Source organism: Callorhinus ursinus, unplaced genomic scaffold, assembly GCF_003265705.2.
Source record: "Callorhinus ursinus isolate GAN/ISIS: 27379988/994484 unplaced genomic scaffold, GSC_fseal_2.0 scaffold4, whole genome shotgun sequence".
Taxonomy (NCBI): Eukaryota; Metazoa; Chordata; class Mammalia; order Carnivora; family Otariidae; genus Callorhinus; species Callorhinus ursinus.
Window position 1 is genome coordinate 138,968,633 of NW_027397066.1, and position 23,030 is coordinate 138,991,662.

The 23,030-nt window shown below is 37.3% G+C and overlaps 1 protein-coding gene across 4 annotated transcripts in view; it reads right to left on the reverse strand.

Annotated features, from left to right (window-relative positions):
* MARCHF1 (membrane associated ring-CH-type finger 1) overlaps window positions 1-22,703 on the reverse strand; it is an 858,143-nt gene extending 835,440 nt beyond the window's left edge. Inside the window, exon 1 of one of the 4 annotated variants that reach the window (XM_073892451.1) lies at window positions 22,555-22,687. The gene's annotated coding sequence lies outside the window, so the exon portion shown is untranslated. Of the gene's footprint in view, window positions 1-22,554 lie in introns of all 4 variants that reach the window. The other 3 variants (XM_073892452.1, XM_073892454.1, XM_025874409.2) reach the window with 3 other exon arrangements.
* Window positions 22,704-23,030: the final 327 nt, after the last annotated feature.

Sequence of the window (23,030 nt, forward strand, 5' to 3'; positions counted from 1 at the left end):
CAAGGTTCTATGTTCCACACTTGCTTTTCAAACAGGTACTTTCCTATATCAAAGCTCTGATATTAATTACAAGAACTGTTAGTCTTTTCATCAACAGTTATTCAAAGTTCAAATTAAATTAAATCCTTCATCAACCACTACCCTCTTTTAACTCCAGCTATTTATTGTCACACTTCCCAAATTAACATATGGCTCAGTACAACAAAAATCTATAATGGAATCTGGGTCCCTCCATTTTGGATACTAGAAAATATGTTCAGTATTTACTGCAATTGCTACTTATCTGGGAACAAAGTCAGTTTCTCTCTCTCCTTCTCTCTCTCCCTCTCCCTCCCCTTCTTTTACTTGAACTCTGCCTCTGTGATAGTTCTCTAGTTTTTGTAGACATTTGTGCAACTATGAGCTTTGCTTGTATTTCACTACAACCTCAGGAAGGTGTTTCAGGAAGCCGGAGTTAGCCAAAAGAATCCTTCACCAGGCGGATTTACTGTCGCATAATAAAATATGAATGGTTGTCATGCCTTTTGGAGGTTTCCCTTTTCAATGTGTACAATTTTAAAAGAAAACTTACTACAGCAGAACTCTCTTTAACATATACAAACTTTTGGAATAGATTTTGAAATTATATATATAACCCTGTACTATAATGATCATAAAACATGTCATTTCATTCACAAAATGAATGCTAACAAATTTAATCATGTATTCCTACCTAGCTGGCCCAAAAATATTAACATAAATCCAGAGTGTCTGAGGCATATTAAAACTCATGGGTACATTAAGTATTTGTAGAATTCTAAGATTGACTCTTCATTTTTTCCCTTCAGTAAACACCAAATGGCTTTATCATCAAATAGGTAGTTTAAATTTAAGTGTGCCTGGAATATAGAAGTAAAAGATACAGTAAGTGAACAAATAAAGACAATGGCTTATATAGAAAATCTTTCCAAAGAACAGTGAATACTTCCCAAAATCTATGGAGAGTTATATATGTGATTATCTCTAAGACAGAGATACACATACTTTAGAACATATAATCCATAGAACATATAATCCAAACCCATGTGAATAATTGCCAACTATCAGGGTGCCTGGGTGGCTCAGTTGGTTAAGCGTCTGCCTTCGGCTCAGGTCATGATCCCAGGGTCCTTGCTCAGCGGGGAGCCTGCTTCTCCCTCTGTGGTTCCCCGTGCTTGTGCTCTCTCTCTCTCTGTCAAATAAATAAAATCTTTAAAATAAATAAATAAATAAATAAAATCGTCAATTATTATCTGAAGTATTGGAAGAAAATAGTGCTGTATTCTACACCAGGAAAATCTAAATGAACAAAAATTGTTTTTGTTAATGCTAATGTCTGAGGAACATGAGTACCGGGGACATAAGATTTATATATGGATGAAGGTCAAGACAATACAAGAGCTATATGAAGTTCTACCTCCACCTGTGGTCTTCTACTAAATTTTCCTGATGGAGACACCTAAGACTAATTGGATTGGAAACCAGTCGCATTTTACTATCCAGAGGTCAGGAATTTCCTTTTATGACCCAGAGTAGTAACCAATACAACTGAGGTTCAAATGGTGCATTTTTGTTACTACTAGCTAAAATATAAACAGTGATTTGTGATTTATCAAAGACTAGTCAGTTAAGACAGGGGAAGAAAACAGAGATATAAAATGACAGAGAATTTATGTAACAATATTTTACACAGTTTAGTGAGCAATAGAGACATAAACTTTTGCTGTGGCTATAAACTCATCTATAAATAGTATCTACAAATAATTGTTCCTCTGTTCCAATTTCTCATTCTGATATTTTATTTTCTTTTAGTTGTGATCCTACCAGACTGCCTCATTTTCATTCTAGTTGCTTTTCTGGAAATGCTTTTTCTGTAAAATATAATTGGTGGAATTGTTTCTCACAACACCTTAAAAAATCCTGATTAGGATACATAGACTCTTGTTGCATAAACAATTGCTATAATCCCTACCAATCCAATACTTCAGGAGGAGAAAGATTTATTAACAGTAAATTCCACAAGAAAACAATTTAGTATCCATAAAATATGCATGTGTTCCATTCTGTTTCAAACTTATACGTGGCAAACTTTTACAGAATCAGTAAGTGGTACCAAAAAAAAGACATTCCCCGATGATAGTCAATAGAAAAACTTACCAAATATAGACTGGATCTGAGAAGAAATGAAAGCAGAAACCAAGTATATTAAGACAAGCCAATTTTCTTTCTCAAGAAGAAAATCTAAATGTTTAAGTATCTGACAAGCAGTTTAAACTACCCTAAACTCATTCTTATCTTTAAGAAAGGATCCCAGGCCCCCAAAACTAAGACTGGCAAGTTTTCTCCTGAGTAGCTGGAAGTATAAGAAAGGATCAAAGGTATGAAAAGAATGTCAGTGGTTAAAAGGAATTCTCAGGACCCTATCAGTAGAGAAGCCACCAAAGTTCACCCAAGAGTTCTGGGGCAGGAAACTTGGAAGGAAGAAAGAAAAGTGGCATCAGGACTACTCAAGAGAGAAAAGGGCTTAAAGGCATCATGCATTCACTTCTGAACTGGATACTCAGCTGTAAACAAAACTGGTATTCTGTGTAATTAATTGCCTTCTATGCTATTAGTCAGTAAGTCTATTATTATCAAGAGGCATATGTGTCTCTTTTTCCTTATACACTCTGGGTCGATACCACATATCACCTCATTGATTCTCCTGTTGAGTAGAGAATGTGGAGAACTTCTAATGTTATTAGTGATACACAACCCAGCAAACACAATAATAGGGTCCCTAATACAAAAGAACGCTTTCTGCCAACCCTTATTAGGCCAAGATCATTAATCTTTCAAAATAAATTTCTCATTCATAAAAATAGGAATGATAATTTTCCTCCATAGTTTGCAGGGGTTATCTGCTCCAACCCACAGTCCAGTGGTTTTGTACCTGATAATTAACAGTGGCCAGGCTATCTGGTAGGCTCTATGGACACAGTCCTGGCTCTTATAAAGTTTGCACTCCTGCAGAAGGGCCAGCTTATAAAAGACTGTAGTGATGACTAAATTGAAAAAGGTACGTAAATATAATCATGTATTACACGTTCATAGGAGACAGGGCTTGTCATACGGACAGCACCAGGACCTGACCCTTCTCCATAGCCAAGTTACAGATGCTATGATTTTTTCAGAAACGTTTTATTAAAAAGATGATTTAACAATATTATATATATTTTTTTCAAAGTGAAATAAAGCAACCTGAATCTTATCACTGTAACAAAGCATTTACATTTTTGCCTAATACTTTCCAGTTATCTATACAATCTCATGTATAGCGTTTACATTTTAGCATCCTTTTTAGTATAATGAATTTTTATGTTTTATCTTTTTTTTAAAGATTTTATTTATTTATTTGACAGAGAGAGAGAGAGCACAAGCAGGGGGAGCAGAAGGCAGAGGGAGAAGGAGAAGCAGACCCCCCACGGAACAGGGAGCCCACCATAGGCCTCGATCCCAGGACCCTGGGATCATGACCTGAGCCAAAGGCAGACACTTAACCAACTGAGCCACCCAGGGGCCCCTGTTTTATCTTTTTATATTATAAACATTTTACATATTCATTTAAATGTACATGCTATTTATATTTGCAATAAAAAGTAGAATGATTTTATTTCTAAGTGTTCTAGAGCAGTTTAATTCAAAAATCCTTCATCATTCGTCATTACTACCAGCCACATAAGTTATACCTATATCAAAACCACTGCAATATAGCAAAGCTGCCTCATTTATGTTATAACATAAGACCTACATTTCTCCTGTTCTATTAGGTACCTTAGTTACCAAAGGGAGACAATCTTGTTACAGAGTGACATCTGTTCAGAGGGCCCAAGCACCACAGGGAGGGAGATTTTTCACAGGAATCACTACCATACAATGGTATAGTCATATTTCAAACAATAATAAATTTACCTACTCCTTTCCCAATTTCTGCTTAATAGGTTTTCTTAGCCTTTGACCACCAGCACCAGAAAAATAACGAAACAATAATGGTGATAGAAGAGATTCTTATATTGTTCTGAATCTTTCACAGAAAGACTTTGAATTTTCAAAATTATAACAGGTTAGATTCATATTCATCCATGCTAATGAATTTTCCTTCTACTGTTTTACTAATGGCTTTTAATCAGAAATCTATCTGTATATTATCAAAAATCATTTGAATGTTTATTGAAAAAAATCTCTGATAATTTTTGTCCTTAAAAATGTCAACTGGATGAATTAGATTAATAGATGTTCAAAATTAAACTTTCTGTATACTCCTGGAAATAACCCCATTTCTTCATACTGTTATTGTTTTAGTACATCTGTATATTATTTTTCTTGATATTATTTTCTGAATTTTTGGCACCAATATTCATTTGGTAGAAATGTATAATTTATTGCCATGTAATTGTTCATAGTAGTCTCTTATGTTCTTTTGTGTTTCTGTAGTATCAGATGTAATGTCGCTTCTTTCATTTCTGATTTTGAGTCCTCTTTCTTTTTTCTTGATTAGGAAAATTGATCTCATATCTTACATCACAAAAATTAACTTGCAATGAATTAAAGACTGAAATGTCACATCTGAAACTCTTAGAAGAACACATAGGGAAAAAGGTCCTTAACATTGGTCTTGGCAACAGATTTTTAGATATGACACCAAGAGCACAAGCAACAAAAGCAAAAATCAACCAGTGGGACTACATTAGATTAAAAATCTTCTGCACAGCAAAAGAAACATTCAATAAAATAAAAAGGCAACCTACAGAATGGGAGAAAATATTAGCAAACCATCTATCTGATAAGGATTTTATATTCAAAATATACAAGACACTCCTACAACTTAATAACAAAAAGCAAATAATCCAATTTAAAAAAGGGCAGAGGACGTGAACAGACACTTTTCCAAAAAACACAAATGGCCGAAAGGCACATGAAAAAGTGCTCAATGTCACTAATCATCAGGGAAATGCAAATCAAAATCACAATAAGATATCACCTCACACCTGTTAGGGTGGTTGTTATCAAAAAGACAAGAGATAGCAAGTCCTGGTGAGGATGTGGAGAAAGGGAACGCATGCACTGTTGATGGGAATGTAAACTAGAACAGCTATTATGTAAAACAATATGTAATTTTCTCAAAACATTAAAAATAGAACTACCATATGATCCAGCAATCCCACCTCTGTGTATATATCTGAAGGAACTGAAATCCCTACCTGCACCCCAGTGCTCATAGCAGCATTATTCACAGCATTATTCACAATAGCCAACACACAGAAACAACCTCGGTGTTCATCAATGGATAAACGGATAAAGAAAATGTATATACATAATGAAATCTTATTCAGCCATAAAAAGAAGGAAATCCTGCCATTCATAACAACGTGGATATTAGGGCATTACGCTAAGTGAAATAAGTCGGAGAAAACCAGATACTGTACAGTCTCAGTTATATGTGGAATCTAAAATCCCCAAAGTCATAGAAACAGAAGAAGAATGATGGCTACCAGGGGTGGGGGAGAACAGGTGAAGGTGGTACCAGGGTACAAACTTCCAGTTACAAGATGAGTAAGTTCTGGGGATGTAATGTACATCATGGCGACTATACTTAACAATACTGCCCTGAATCCATGAAACTTGCTCAGAGAGTAGATCTTAACATTTCTTACCACATGCAAAAAAAGGAACTATATGAGATAATACATGTGTTAACTAAACTTATTGTGATAATCATAATACATACGTGAATCAGATCCTACATTATTTAACTTCAATTTATACAATGTTCTATGTTGATTAGATTTCAATAAAGCTAGGGAAAAAAATGAAAATAAATAAATGTTTTTAAAAATAAAATTTGAAAGTATAAGGACACAATAATAGTATCTATATCACAGAATTGAAATAAAGATTAAATGGGTGAGTCCACTTAAAGTGTCTTTTTTTTTAAAGATTTTATTTATGTATTTGACAGAGAGAGACACAGCAAGAGAGGCAACACAAGCAGGGGGAGTGGAAGAGGGTGAAGCAGGCTTCCCGCGGAGCAGAGAGCCCAACCAGGGGCTCGATCCCAGGGATCATGACCTGAGCTGAAGGCAGATGCCTAACGACTGAGCCTCCCAGGCACCCCTTAAAGTGTCTTTTAATAAAGTCAGTTCTCAATAAGTTTTAGCAATGATTGTTAATAATATTTTTAGGATATAGAGACAACATGATTATCTACCAAGCCTATAGAAGAGAATCTCAAAAAAATCTACCAGAAGAAGTAAAATGGTAAGTTTGCTGGATAGAAAATCAACATGTAAAAATCAATATTCATCACCAACAAAAATTTAGAGCGTGTACCTTTTACAGTATTCGCAATTACAAAAAAAAAAAAAAAAGGTCATCCTGGGAATAAGTCTCAAAAAGTTAAGGGAGATCTTTATAGAAAAAAAGCTTATAATATCATCAAAGCACACAGAAGCAGAACTAGATAAATAGAGATGTGTTAACATATACATGGATAGAAAGGCTTTATCGCAAAAATGACAGTCCTCTCAAATTAAACTATAAAATCAATGTACTTCCAACCCCAACAGGATGTACGTCAGAAGCTTAAAGAAAAGATATATCACATTCAAAGGGACTCAGTACAGAGATGTGATGATAGTTAAAAGAAGGATGTTGTTTGTTACCTCTCCCTTCACTACCACAACCACCACTACTTACCAGGCCTGATGGAAGGGAAAGAATGGAGTTAGGGAAGTCCAGATGGGACTGGAGCCTTGTAATATAGGAGCTGTGGGCATAGAAGTACATGTCTACTGCCACATCTGCAAAAGATCCGAGAGGGAGCCAGAGGAAGAAATTCCCTTAGCTCTCTCTCTCTTCCCAATCTCCTGCTGGTGTCTCCCCTTGGTTAAATCCAATAAATACGAAGCCAAGAAATACAAAGGATATAGCTCCATGAAGAACTGGTCTAAAGAAAGAGCTGAAGAATATCTATCACATAGAAAGTTTTACAGAAATTAACAGGCAGACTCTAAAATAATAAGGAAAAGTTTATTAAAATAGCCAAGAAAATTTTGAAAAATAAGGAAAAATCTTCCTGACAAATTAAAGACAGCTTATAATGTTAAAAGGATTAAAGAATTAAGTATTGAATTGGCACAGATTAGACAAACGAATGGAACAGAGTACTGAATCTAAACAGATTTAAATATATACTTCCTGCCACTTTACTGAATTCCTGTATGAGTTCTAGCAGGTTTGGGGTGGAGTCTTTTGGGTTTTCCACATAAAATATCATACCACCTGCAGAGAGTGAAAGTTTGACTTCTTCTTTGCTGATTTGGATGCCTTTTGTTTCTTTTTTAAGTCTGATTGCTGTGGCTAGGACTTCTAGTACTATGTTGAATAGCAGTGGTGAGAGTGGACATCCCTGCCATGTTCCTGACCTTAGGGGGAAAGCTCTCAGCTTTTCCCCATTGAGAATGATATTCGCTGTGGTTTTTCATAGATGGCTTTTATGATATTGAGGTATGTACCCTCTATCCCTATACTCTGAAGAGTTTTGATCAAGAAAGGATGTTGTACTTTGTCAAATGCTTTTTCTGCAACTATTGAGAGGATCATACAGTTCTTGTTCTTTGTTTTATTAATGTATTGTATCACATTGATTGATTTGCGGATGTTGAACCAACCTTGCAGCCCAGGGATAAATCCCACTTGGTCATGGTAGATAATACTTTTAATGTACTGTTGGATCCTATTGTCTAGTATTTTGGTTAGAAGTGGCAGGATATAAAATCAATGCACAGAAATCAGTGGCACTCCTATACACCAACAAAAGACAGAAGAAAGAGAAATTAAGGCGTCGATCCCATTTACAATTGCACCCAAAACCATAAGATACCTAGGAATAAACCTAACCAAACAGGAAAAGAATCTGTACTCAGAAAACTATAAAATACTCATGAAAGAAATTGAGGAAGACACAAAGAAACGGAAAAATGTTCCACACTCATGGATTGGAAGAACAAATATTGTGACGATGTCAATGCTACCTAGAGCAATCTACACATTTAATGCAATCCCTATCAAAATATCATCCACTTTTTTCAAAGAAATGGAACAAATAATCTTTAAATTTGTATAGAACCAGAAAAGACCCCGATAGGCAGAGGAATGTTGAAAAAGAAAAGCAAAGCTGGTGGGATCACAATTCTGGACTTCAAGCTCTATTACAAAGCTGTCATCATCAAGACAGTATGGTACTGGCACAAAAACAGACACATAGATCAATGGAACAGAATAAAGAGCCCAGAAATGGACCCTCAACTCTAGGGTCAACTAATCTTCAACAACGCAGGAAAGAATGTCTAATGGAAAAAAGATAGTCTCTTCAACAAATGGTGTTGGCATAATTGGACAGCCACATGCCGAAGAATGAAACTGGACCATTTTCTTACACCACACACAAAAATAGATTCAAAATGGTTGAAAGACCTAAATGTGAGACAGGAGTCCATCAAAATTCTAAAGGAGAACCCAGGCAGCAACTTCTTCGACTTTGTGGATGTTGAACTTTGCAGTCCAGGGATAAATCCCACTTGGTCGTGGTGAAAAATCCAGCCGCAGCAACTTCTTCCTAGAAACATCACCAAAGGCAAGGGAAGCAAGGGCAAAAATGAACTACTGGGACTTCATCAAGACAAGAAGCTTTTGCACAGCAAAAGAAACAGTCAACAAAACCAAAACTCATCCGACAGAATGGGAGAAGATATTTGCAAATGACGTATCAGATAAAGGGCTAGTATCCAAAATCTATAAAGAACTTCTTAAACTCAAGACCCAAAGAACAAATGATCCAATCAAGAAATGGGCAGAAGACATGAACAGACATTTTTCCAAAGAAGACATCCACATGGACAACAGACACATGAAAAAGTTTTCAGCATCGCTCGGCATCAGGGAAATCCAAATCAAAACCTCAATGAGATACCACCTCACACCAGTCAGAATGGCTAAAATTAACAAGTGGAAGCCACAGATGTTGGCGGGGATGCGGAGAAAGGGGAACACTCCTACACTGTTGGGGGGAATGCAAGTTGGTGCAGCCACTCTGGAAAACAGTATGGAGGTTCCTCAAAAAGTTGAAAATAGAGCTACCATATGACCCAGCAATTGCACTACTGGGTATTTACCCCAAAGATACAAATGTAGTGATCCGAAGGGGTATGTGCACCCTGATGTTTATAGCAGCAATGTCCACAATAGCCAAACTGTGGAAAGAGCCAAGATATCCATTGACAGATGAATGGATAAAGACGATGTGGTATCTATATACAATGGAATATTATACAGCCTGCAAAAGGAATGAGATCTTGCCATTTGCAATGACGTGGATGGAACTGGAGGGTATTATGCTGAGCGAAATAAGTCAATCAGAGAGAGACATGTATCATATGACCTCACTGATATGAGAAATTCTTAATCTCGGGAAACAAAATGAGGGTTGCTGGAGTGGTGGGGGGTGGGAAGGATGGGGTGGCTGGGTGATGGACACTGGGGAAGGTATGTGCTATGGTGAGCGCTGTGAATTGTGTAAGACTGTTGAATCACAGACCTGTACCCCTGAAACAAATAATACATTATATGTTAAAAAGAGAAGAAGATAGCAGGAAGGGAAAAATGAAGGGGGGGAAATCGGAGGGGGAGACGAACCATGAGAGACGATGGACTCTAAGAAACAAACTGAGGGTTCTAGAGGGGGAGGGGGTGGGGGGACGGGTTAGCCCGGTGGTGGGTATTAAAGAGGGCACGTTCTGCATGGAGCACTGGGTGTCATGCACAAACAATGAATCATGGAACACTACATCCAAAACTAATGATGTAATGTATGGTGATTGATATAACATAATATAAATAAATAAATAAATAAATAAATAAATAAATAAATAAAATTAATTTAAAAAATAAATAAATATATGATACTTATATATGCCAGACTTAGCCTTACAAATCAATGGAAAAATTAAAGTAGGATAATTGACTATGCACAGGATGGGGGTCGAGGTGGCAGTGATCTCTACTTCAGAACAACTACAAAAAAATTCCATCTCTTCCAGAGACTTTAGTGCAAAGCATCAATGCTTCAACAGGAAATTGGATGATATCTTTATAATCCCTAAGACTCCTCAAACAAGTAAAGCCAAATCATAAAGGAAATAAATGATAAAACTGAGAGTAATAAAATTTCAAAATCTCTGTATAATAAATGACATTGTAATAAAATTTTTAAAGAGAGGACAGTTAGCAAGAAAATATTTTCAATGAACGTAAGTGGTAAGAAGTACTTACAATGTACAAACAATTGTTAAAAAAAGCGTATTTTAAAAATCTAACTTATGGGGGGAGACAGAACAAAGTATTTAAAAAGCAATTTACAAAAGAGAAGATTTAAATGGCCCCCATAAAATATAAAACACGCTCTGGGGCACCTGGGTAACTCAGTTGCTTAGACTCTTGGTTTTGGCTCAGGTCATGATCCAGAGTCTGCTTGAGATTCTCTCTCTCCCCTCTGCCCCTCCCCCTGCTTGCACACCCACATGTGCTCTCTCTCTCAAATAAATAAATAAAATCTTTAAAAAAAACATAAAAAATGCTCAATAGCACTAACTGGGTAAAAGAAAACACCAGTGAGGTATTTAAACTTATACATGCAAAAAATAAGAAGTCTGATAATACTTCATACATTGCTGAAGGACAGGTAAACTGGTAGAGAACGCAGAGAATAATGCAGAGACTATCATAATCTGTAAGGGTAGACAGGTTTGTAAAGATCTGATGAAAATACAAATCTTCTACCCTCTGAACACCATGACCACATTTTCATAATTTTACTACATATTTAAGTATCTATAACTAATATATAAAATTACTTTTATGTTTGTAAAGGTTGTGAAAGTGATGTAACATTATAATTATCCTCTGAAGCTTTCTATTTCACTCAAATTTTAAGATTGATCTATGTTGACACACGGAAATTTTAGTTCATTTTAACATCTATATAGTATTCAATTGCTTCAAGATACCGTAATTAATAATTTTTAGAGTTTTTGCACTAATACAAGTGACATTCTTATAAATTCATGTCTCTTTATGCCCACACACAAGTTTTTCTAGAAGTAAAATTGCAGAATATCTCCAGAAATGTAATACCATACAGTTGGTAGACTACATTGACATGAAAAAAGATATCCAAGAGACATAAGAAGACAAGGCACAACACAATGCATATTTATTAAAATGTGTGTGTTCTTATCTATCTGAGCATAAATATGTATGATATATATGAGAATGAAATATCTGTATTTTAGATACATCTCAGGAAGGAAGGCAATATTTTTTTCTTAAAATTTTTTATTGTTATGTTAATCACCATACATTACATCATTAGTTTTTGATGTAGTGTTCCATGATTCATTGTTTGTGCATAACACCCAGTGCTCCACGCAGAACGTGCCCTCTTTAATACCCATCACCAGGCTAACCCATCCCCCTACCCTCCTCCCCTCTAGAACCCTCAGTTTGTTTTTCAGAGTCCATCGTCTCTCATGGTTCATCTCCCCCTCCGATTTACTCCCCTTCATTCTTCCCCTCCTGCTATCTTCTTCTTTTTTTTCTCTTAACATATATTGCCTTATTTGTTTCAGAGGTACAGATCTGTGATTCAACAGTCTTGCACAATTCACAGCGCTCATCATAGCACATACCCTCCCCAATATCTATCACCCAACCACCCCATCCCTCCCAACCCCCAACATTCCAGCAACCCTCAGTTTGTTTCCTGAAGGAAGTCAATATTTTTAAGTTAAGAGGGAATTGAAGGAGGACTTCTATTTTCCACTCTTAATACTTCTATGTTGTTTAAATATTTTACAACAGATATGCTTTACTATAGTTTTGCAGCTATAAAAATGTTAAAAATCCACACTTACTCTTTTATTTTGCACTGTGTTTATTATCCTACTATGGTCTAGGTGGAAAAAGCAATTTGACCAGTGTCACCTCACAAATGAATGGAAATTATTTCAAAACAGCCCTTTATGGCTTAGAGTCAGCTTTTTCCAATGACCATTGTCTCCCATTTCTCTAATAGAGAAACTAAGCTTTTCTGTTTAAAATAAATTTCCAAATTGTCTTTATATAACAGATATTTCCCGAAGTAAAATATAATAATTTTTCTCTCACTGAGGAAGAACATAAAAACATTTCATTTCTAAAGCTGAGACACCTCCCCCACCCCCGCACCCACATGATGAAGTGCACATGATCAAATTCACACCACAGCTGCTAAGTGAGTAGAAGTCCATGATGGACTAAAGGGCTTGTGAGTTCAGAGTCTGTAATCAACAAAACCGTTACCACCATTTTAAAAAAAAGGGAGAGAGAGGCAAGAATATAGGTTACTCTTTGCTCTTCACAAAAACACATAAAAGTAAAACAGTAATTTTAAATTGTTCTTTTAGTTAGTTATTAGAAGTTAGTGATGATAATACCTTATTAAAACAATTTATTTAAAACAAACATTAATTCCAATTTAAAAATGGACAGAGTACCTGAATAGACATTTTTCCAAAGAAGACATACAGTTATCCAACAGGTACATGAAAACATCCTTAACATCATTAATTATCAGGGAAATGCAAATTATAATGACAATGATATATTACCTTGTACCTGTCAGTATGGCTAGATTCAAAAAGATAAGAAAAAATGAGGATGTGGAGAAAAAGGAAACTTCATGCACTGTTAGTGGGAATGTAAATCAGTGCAGCCACTGGGGAAAATAGTATGAAGGTTCCTCAAGAAATTAAAAATAGAATTACCATATGATCCACTACTGGGTATTTACCCAAAGAAAACAAAAACACTAATTCAAAGATATATGCACCCCTATGTTTGTTGCAATTATTTACAATACTCAAGGTATAGAAGCAACCCAAGTGTCCATAGACAGATGAATGGATAAAGAAAATGTGGTACATACACATACATACACATACACACTGAAATATTACTCAGCCATTAAAAAGAATGAGATCTTGCCATTTGCAAAAATATGCATGAACCTAGAGGGTATTATGCCAAGTGAAATAAGTCAGACAAAAAAAGACAAATACCATATGATTTCACTCATGTGTGGAACCTAAGAAACAAAACAAACAAACAAACAAAAAACAGAAAGAGACCCATAAATACAGAGAACAAATACAGAGGGGAAAGGGGTTAGGGGATGGGCAAAATAGGTGAAGGAGAATGGGAGATACAGGCCTCCAGTTATGGAATGAATAAGTCACAGGAATAAAAGGCACAGCATAAGGAATATAGCCAATGGTATTGAAATAACATTGTATGGTGACAGATGGTAGCTACACTTGTGGTGAGCACAGCATAGTGAATGTGTAGTTGTCCAATCACTGTGTTGTACACTTAAAACTAATCTAACACTGTGTGTCAACTATACCTCAATGAAAAAAAATTCCTAGATCCCATCAAGACTTGTATCTTATACCATTGAGCAGTAAATTATTCAAAGAAATTTTCCAACTAGATGTATCTCCGTTGAATGTAACTTAGCATGAAATAGAAGATTCCTTTCACATCATTTTTCTCTATATGTAATTCTATCATAAAAGATATAAAGATACGTACAGATTAAGTATTTAAAAAATAACCAACACACAAGAGAACTCTTCAGATTTAACAGAAGCTATCACTTTGAAGTTTTGCTTCAGATATTCTTTTTTTTTCATTCAAGAAGTATTTATTTGCTTTTTTGTGAAAATAAATCATACTTATTAGAAATCACTTGGAAAATAAGGAAAAGTTGGATAAAAAACTAACCATAGTCCTATGACTACCATCAACATTTTGAAATACTTCCTTTTACTGCTTAAAGAAAAACAGATTGGGTTACTGGGTACCGGGTGGTGGAAAAATTTTAAAACCTTTTGCATCATTTTTAATAATTTCTACAAGTTGATGACTATGGTTCTTCCTCATAACAAAAGTCCACGGGAATAGTGTCAATTACCACTGCTTTTAAGATTGGTTTCTTAATTTGTGTCTACAAAACCTAAGGGAGCAGATATTTCTCTGATTTTGTTTTTCAGAGTCCAAGGGTGGTTATCCTTTACCAAGAATGTAGTAAGGAACAAATCAAAAAGTCCCAGACTTTACCTCTTATACTTGTTATTCAACATCTCAATAATCTGCCCAATTAATTCCCCCACTTCTGTCTAATTCCCTCTTATTGTTCATGGTACAAATATTTCTTTCATGTAGACATTACTGAATAAATACTTGTTTTTCCATTTATTTATTAAACATTTCTAAAATAATGGATACAGGATTAAGAGATTTCTTAAAAAGATTAAGTTTTAAAGTAACCAATAGAAATAAACCAAGGTATATCATTAAAAAGGGAAGATTGCTGGCAAGAGCTATTGTATATATCATGCTAAATCTTAAAGGGTCATTTCACACTGTATCTGGAATATAAGTTTGGGTTCCATTAAGGCAAAATTGCTAAGAAATATCAAAGGAAATATAGCTCTAAGTGGAAAATAATCTGTCTCTAGTTTCTTGAATTTCAAATTTGGGAGAAATTAGCAGAACCAGAATACAAACTTGCATGGTACTTAGGCAATTTAACTTTATTAAAACTTAAGTATGAGAACTCATCTCGGACTGAGTAATTAACTGTGGCTATGCTTCAGCAGCATCTATATAGACTCTTTCTGGGTTACACTATTAAAATCAATCTCAAGTCAAATTTTAGTTGAAATACTTTTAGAAAAGTCTACCTACAATTCTACCACCCAATGTAAAACTACTTAGATATAAAGAGTTCTAGAAGTTTTTATGACATTCTTAAGGTATCATCAAGAGGTAGGACAAATAAATTGAGGAATAAATGAATAAATATCTCATCCCTTTTCTTCCAACACTATTTAGAAATTCACTAACTTAAAATCATCAATTCCCACTTTCCTCATATTTTTAAATGTTCATAACTTTAAGTATTTGTTAGTCTGCATATATTATATATTATATATTATTCTCCCCCAGATCCTCCCTATACTTGTTTTTTGCTCAAACATCATCTGGTTTATTCATGAGGCCCCTCCTTACTGTCACCATCACACATACAACCACATACACACTTCATTCTTTAATACTCAAAGCATTTTGTGACAGTCCCTCCTACTTGGCACATCTCCCTCCTTGGGGCTGTCTGACTCCTTCGAAACTGCCAAGCTTTCCCGACAATAAGGCTTGAGCACACTTCATTTGTCCCTCTGTTAGAAAATTCTTCCCTTCTCTCTCCATCTAATTAACTCATTTTCATCCTTTTGATCAATGTCAACTCAAGTGTCACCTTCTCAAGGAGGCTTGCCCAGATCTCCCTAGCTAAGTCAAACTCCTGCAACAGGCTTTCTCGCCCTGTGTTCTTGTCCTTCGAGGCATTCAGTCCGGCATGTGTGCACTTGTTTGTGTGGTTTCACTTAATTAATTTCACAGGAATAAAACTTTCCAAAGAGGCAGTAATCATGCCACATCTTGTTACTCATTATGCCACCAGGATCTAGCCAGGGAATACATATTAACGGGAAGAAAAAAAGAAGGGAAGGAGGGAAATTGATTAGGTCAACAGATGACCTCATAGTTAGTAAAAGAATTCTTTAACTGGCCTCATTTGGTGACCTGAAAGATGATGAATTTGTAAATAAAATACTTTTGAGAAATACATTGTTTTAGCTTTTTCTTTACCGTTTCTCTCACTGTAAATGGATGTGGCTTAGTCCTGATTCTGTTTCTTGTTTTGTTTTGTTTATTTCCCTCTATATAAAAAAAAGTAATTTACCATATATCTTAGGCCAAGTTCCCTTCAAAAGTAGAATGTGAAGTAAAAAGTCATGTGCAAATAGTAGAAGGCGATCCCAGAAAGTAAGAATGAAGAACTAGGTAAAGTGAAATAGGGAATAAGAGCCAATACAAGTGTATGGAGTTGGGTCATCACCATGGCCAAGTAAGTTTTCACTCAACCTTGACCCTGAGAGGAGCTACAGAAAGCCTCTCTCCCTCAGACTTGCCCACCCATTGCCACTGACTGAGGGGTCCTCTAAGTGGTGTTAGGTCCTCCCCACTTCTAGGCTGCACTTTTAGGGGCAGAGGGAGAAATAAGACATGTTGGTAAAATCACAGAGCAAAAGTTAAAAGATACGCAGCATTAGTTCAAAGTGAGAAGTCAAAACAATGGAGGCACAGCCTACCTACAACATTTGCCATGGTCACAGACAGTATTGGAAGTGAGTCTGAAAGGATGTACAGCAGGGCCCAAAAGGCATATGATATACCTTATGAGAATCAAAGCATTGCTCAGCAGAGTATTGATCTCAAATCATGAGCAAGCAACACCATAATACCTAATTTATCACTCTCACCAAGCTTCAGTGAATTTCCTAATGTACCTTAGGACACTGAAGGAAAGGAAGGCAGGCAAAGAACCCATCCCAGGCATTCTGAACAACTTGGTTGTATGTCAAAAACTCAGTGGTTTCTAATATGTTACCTGGAATATATAATCACTTAAAAATAGCATTATATATTTAGTTCACTTTGAATATCTATCCATCACTAGACAGATTGAACAAAAATTCTAGGTCAGTCCACAGAAGAGTAGTTAATAATAGGCCATACTTGAACTATATTGTTAAAGACATTATTTCTAAAACTACTAACCACCATTTGCAACATTTCTTCTAGAAGAAATATATTCTTGATATTGGGATATTCAACCATATACCAATAAGAAAAGGTGATACACTATTAGCTTCTTGACTCCATTATATGCAAATGGCAAGATAACAGTCTGTATCAGTTGTTTATCTGAGTAACAGTTTGAAAACAAAGGACAGCTGTTTCTAGGAAGAGGGAAGTTCCTGACTCCCGCATTATTCACTGCCTATAGGTGGAATTTATTTGTAAGTTAGGGTGATTCACAGATAATCGAGTGCCTATGTTCAGAAAAAAAATGGGTTTTTATATACACATACGTGTGGGTGTGTGTTGTGTGTGTGTAGCACTCTTAAGAGAAAGAAACGTTTTGCCAATTTGTTATATTTAGTTACCATGAATTTGAATTTACTAAGCTTTGAGATTTTAGATGGAGGAAGCATCCAAGAGGTGAGCTGAAATTTGATGGTGCTTTTTTCCCCTGGGATGAAGAGTCCTAGAATCTTAGATTCTAGATCTAAGATTTAGATCTAAGAATCCTAGATCTAGAATTCGCCAATGAATTTCGTCTGATGAAACACATAAATCCACAAATTCAGGAAGTTCTGCAAACTCTAAGGAGGATGAAGATGTCCCTGGGGACATCTGCCAATCTAGACACACACCAAGAGGCTGAGAATACGGCCTTTGCCTGAGCAAACCATGGATATGGGAAAGGGAATCCAGCAGAAATTCTGGCAGTCTTGTGGGACTGGAGATAAAAAAAAAAAAAAATTAGGAACAGGAGGGACCAAGATCTGAATGAAAAATAAATGATGAAGCATCAAATTGACACAGGCGTGGTTTTACCCTCATGACATTTGCTGACATATGAAGCTACACATAAGATGCTAGGAAGAAAGCTTCTGAAATGAAGAGCAGGATTCTCAGAAGTACCGCCCCAAATTGTATTTGGTACCTGTGAATTCACCAGTGGATGCTCTAAATATCTATGCCTTGGCAGCTAGGTTCCCTGGCAAGGGATGAAGATTATTAGTACTTGAGTCAGCTCAGTCACTGACTGGATTGCAAGGATTGGCGGCCACCTCTCCATTTTCTTTGCCGAGCAGAAGGAAAGCTGACAACTCTTTGGACTTGGATAAATCATCTAGAGCCTCTAGAATTTTATACACAATTACTAAAACCAAGACAAAAGAGAGACACTGAAAAAGAGCTCGCAGTAATCCAGTTATTGGCGCTAACCTACAAAACTTTAAAATAATTTTGATTAGTATGTTCAAGGTAACAGAGGAAACAGTGGGAAATAGATTAATTGGTATCTATAGAAAAGAATGAAATGCACATTTGAAAACCAAACAAATACAATAACTAGAGTATTAGCTCACAGAAGAGCTTGACAGCATAACAACTATAGTGACAGAGAGAGGGCTAGTAAACTGGAAGAAATGGTCAAAGGAAAATATCCAAACAAGCATAGAGAGAAAGGAAGAGTAGAAAATAGTGAAACAAGCATAAGAGCACGTTGCACACAGTGAAACCACATATTAAACATAGAACTGAGGTCTCAGAAAAAAGAAACAGAATGGAGTAGAGCTCTATATCTAGAATTTGCCAGTGAATTTCATCTGATGAAACACATCAATCCACAAATTCAGGAAGTTCTGCAAACTCTAAGGAGGATAAATAAAAAGAAAACCAGACCTAGGAACATCACAGTAAAACTAAGGAAAAATAAAGACGAATGAGAAAGCTTAAAATCAGCCAGAGACAAAGACACATGATCTTCGAAACAACAAGACTGACAGGTTGGATGCAAGAACCCCAGTCAAAAGAATAACTAGTTGAAGTGGTGAAGGAAAAGAACAGCCACACAAAAATTCTACACCTAGCTCACATAGTCTTTAAAAATAAAGGCTGTACAAAAATGTATTCAGGCACAAAAAAATGAGAGAATTTGTTGCCAGCAAACTTGTAAATTAAAAAGACATACAACAACCTATTTAACAATTTTTATGACAAACTGTAATAAATGAATTGTCAAGAATGCCACTAATTAAAAATACCAGATGTTTAAAATAGAAATCAGCTCATTTACTGTACACATCATACCCTGTGAGAAATGCAGGGCAGATATTATCATCTTTATTTTATGGGGAAGGAAACAAATGTTCAAGACATTCAGAAGCCTGTCCTCAATTACATGACAAAGTCAAAACTCAAACACATATTTCTGATCCAGTGTTCATCATTCTGACAAAGGGAAGTAGAAAATACATGATAGGGGCACCTGGCTGGCTCAGCCAATAGAGCACGTGACTCTTGATCTCAGAGTTGTAAGTTCAAGACTCACCATGGATGTAGAGGTTACTTAAAAATTAAATCTATTAAAAAAATAGTAATCATATCCTAGAGGTCCATTAAGTTGCACAATGTGTCCAATACACAACAAAGGGATAATTTTGGCTTCTGGAGATTTTGTCTCAAATTTTCTTTAATTTTGTTTTTACAAACTCCATTAATGACACTATTTTAACCCAATGAATAAGATATTATCACACTCTTGAATATTTTCTACTGTTTCATAACTGTTGACTTTCACTCTTAACTTACAATTCCAGAAGAAGCTGAGACCCCAAAACTTTTTGTCAAAAAGATTTTAGTGACCAATTTCCATACTGAAGGCCTACACAAAAGTTAACACCACAATGTTTTGTGATCCATAAAACATCCTTAAACTAGAACTTGCAAAACAGCATGGAAAGCCCATAAAACAATCTCTGAGTTCAAGATATAATTTTGCCTCAAGGAAGGCAGAGAGTTTCACTGTATTACAGACATCCTATAGTATCTGTTCAAATCAAATAATTGGAACAGTGAAAACAAGAGGCCATCTAATATAATCTTAGTCCTCCTACATACTCTTTTCTAGAAATCTTCCAGTATTCTGACATGCTCTTTTCTATGACCTTGAAACCTCATTATTGCCTACTCTGGGCAATATACTATAGAGTTTTGCTTTTGTCTTATAACACAACTTCTCATCTTCCCCAGTTAAGCAACCTTGTATAACAAAATAGCCAAAATATTTGTGAATGCCTTAAAGAACATCATGGTAATATTCTCTAGTTCAAGGACATTATTTTATTCCATGTTTTTAAAAATAATATTGTACTGCCAATTAAATATAGGAAATGATATATATTTATAAGATGCTTACACTTTCTGAGCACTTCCCTCACATATTCTAGTTTAGTGAAGTCCCAGATCATTTTTTACCTTCTTGGATAAATATTTTTGAAACAAAAGATCTCAAACATAAACCATAACCTGTTATCTTTAATGTAGATATTTACTTACCACATAAAGGGAGTAAAACATTCTATTGTTAAAGGAAATATCATTTGGCAAAAACCATTAGCCAAATAGCATATGCCTCCTGCTTATGATTGCTCACTGATTGTCTGATTGGGATTATATATATTTTATACAAATGTTTATCTTTATGTTGGGTACACCCCATCACAGAAGCACATCAGCAGCCCGTATGTTCACTGGGCTAGTTTCGAAAAGAGATTTTGTCAGTATAATATGTAAGAAAAGCAGCCAACATGAGCAACAGGTTCTCTAAGAACCTTCATGAAAAGCTCCTTAACTTTTACTATAAAGACATGAGTACAGCAAAGTTAAAAAGAGATAAAACTTTTGAAGAAACAGGTGGAGCCCTTTGTGACAAGAAGTCAAGAAACAAATAATGAAATAAAAATTATTTCTGAATCATGGAGAAAATGTTGCTGTTAACCCCCAAAGTCCTGGATAGAGGTCAGCTCATATCACTGGTCTCTCAACAAAAAGTAACAAAATCAAAGATGTAATGATGTACTTCCCAGCAGGAGAGACAAGTGCACAAAGGCCACACAGTGAGCTTTTCCAAAAGCTAAACTGATGTGACATCCTCTCAGTCCCACCATTTATATTTAGTAAAATCTCCTTCCATCATTTCACCCAGGTAGTTCCTTTTTCACTTCCACCACATTTTTAAATTCCAATAATTTTCTGTCACGTCTGATCTAAAAAGACCTCAACCTTTATCAGAAGATCAATCACTGGTCAAGAAAATTTACTTTTATACTTCCATATTTAAAAAGATCACCTGTCTTTGAAGAAAAAGAAACAGTCTAAAGGAAAACCAGTAAGCCTTTTTCTAAGAAAAAGAAAATAAAATTACTATTTGAATTATAACTGAGGTTGTTACTTTCTTCCACCTTAGCATTATGTTAGCTGCTGGAACATCAAACTTGTATACAAGAATCTCCTTTGTATTCAGGGATGATTTATTATACACTAAATCCACGAATATAAAACAGCTCTTAAATTTTTAAATATCTTAGATTGCAGTGAATGAAACTTCAAAATAAAGTAACTGAACCCCAAAGCAACAACCTTTCATTCCTTGCATTTTTTTAACAAAGTGTTTCCTTTAGAAATAAATTGACATTAAAATCAAATATTCCGATAGGTATCGCCACTTCTCTCTGATCTGAACATCGGACTCTTCCCAAACAGAAAGAATTCATTGATAAAACGTGTGTCAAACCTGCAGGTAGGGAGCAGACGTGGGTATCTGTATGCTGGCGTTCCAGCACTTTACACACAGCACAACTCTAAACGAAGACACCTGAGCAGGTTCCGAATTGTTTAAGCCCTCAAAGCTCTGTAATAGAACAGATCTCAAACGCGTTTAGCAAGAAAACCTCTTCTGAAACTACTGAATAACAGAAGGGATTGCCAAGAAGACGTGGGTCTCCCTAACTGTACACTGAACGTGCCTCTTACTCCATCCACCTGTCACAAATAATCCTCAAGATAAGCGCTTCGGAAACCTGAAAAAAGAAAGCCAGCGTGGGTCTCCCTAAGTTTGCTCTTTGACTCACACCACTTGGGGACAGAACTTGGGCGTCTTTCGGCCTCAATTGGTCACTTCACTTCCAGGAGCTTAAGAAGCTCTCCCTGCACCTGGATAACTGCGACACTCACCGTGGGCGCAGGACACTTCTGGTGTCTTAAGTCCCAGCTCTCAGTCCCGCCTGCAGCAGGAACACAATGGCATCCCTCGCCCTGGCGGGCGGGTGCCAGGGACACAGATCCGACTCGACAGTTGCGGGGAGCCTGACTCAGTTTTAAGCGCATTAGCGCTATACCCAAGACAAAGGCTGCCCTCGGTGGTCCTTGGCGTCCGCCCTCCCTGGGTGATCGGTGCCCGCCCTCCTCAAGCCCACACTGGAAGCTCGTGAGCCTGTAAAGTGGCCGTCCTCGATTCCGCGCTTTCCGAGGGGTGCGGTTTGCTGACTAGTACGAAGCTGGTGTAAACAGCGCGCCGCGCACTGGGGAGCCACCAGAAAAGGCTAGCGCGCCGGCTGGGCGAGGGCCGGCCAGCGGAGGTAACTAGCCCCAGGCGGCCGGCCGGAGCAGCCTCCGCTCACCCGAGCGGCGCCCGCAGGCGAGCCCGCCGCCCGGGAGTTGGGTCCCAGCACCCACCACGAACCCCAGCCGGGAGCCTCGGCTCCTCCGCGGACCCACCGGGCAAAGGCACCTGCTGCCTGTGCTCCGAGTCTGGTACTGTGCCAAGCCCCGCTCGGGGTCAGGGACATAGGCTCCCGGGACGGCGAGCCGAGGAGGGTGCGGGCTTGCAGCGAGGCTGATTGAATGATCTTTGCAATCACTCACCGGCGGAGGGCGAAGTCGCTCAGGCGGCCGCCCGGCGGAGCGCAAAGAACATCCCGCGGCGCAGGCATCCTCCCATCCTTTGTCAGCAGCGGGCGGAGCGCTCCTCCCCAGCCTGCGGACGTACACCCGGCTCTGGCTCGGCTTCCCAGCCCTCTCCCCTCCTCTTCTCCCCCTCCCCTTCTCCGTCCCCCTCTCGGAGCCGGCACTCACTCGGCTCCCATGATGTCATCCGGTGGAAATCTGCCATGCTCAAAGACTAGAATAATCCAGCGCTCACGCGGGGAACACGGCGCGGGCGGGGGCGGCAGCAGAGCCTTTCGGCATACCCACAACCTGCCTGCCCAGTATAACTGGAGTCCAGGCCAGGACGAGGAGGGGTCTGCTGAAAGGTGGCTCCGAGCGGGGTGGGCGTGGTGGGGAGAAAGCCCAGGTCGAAAAGTGCGGTCTCTGCTGCAAAGATCCCTAACTCAGTATTC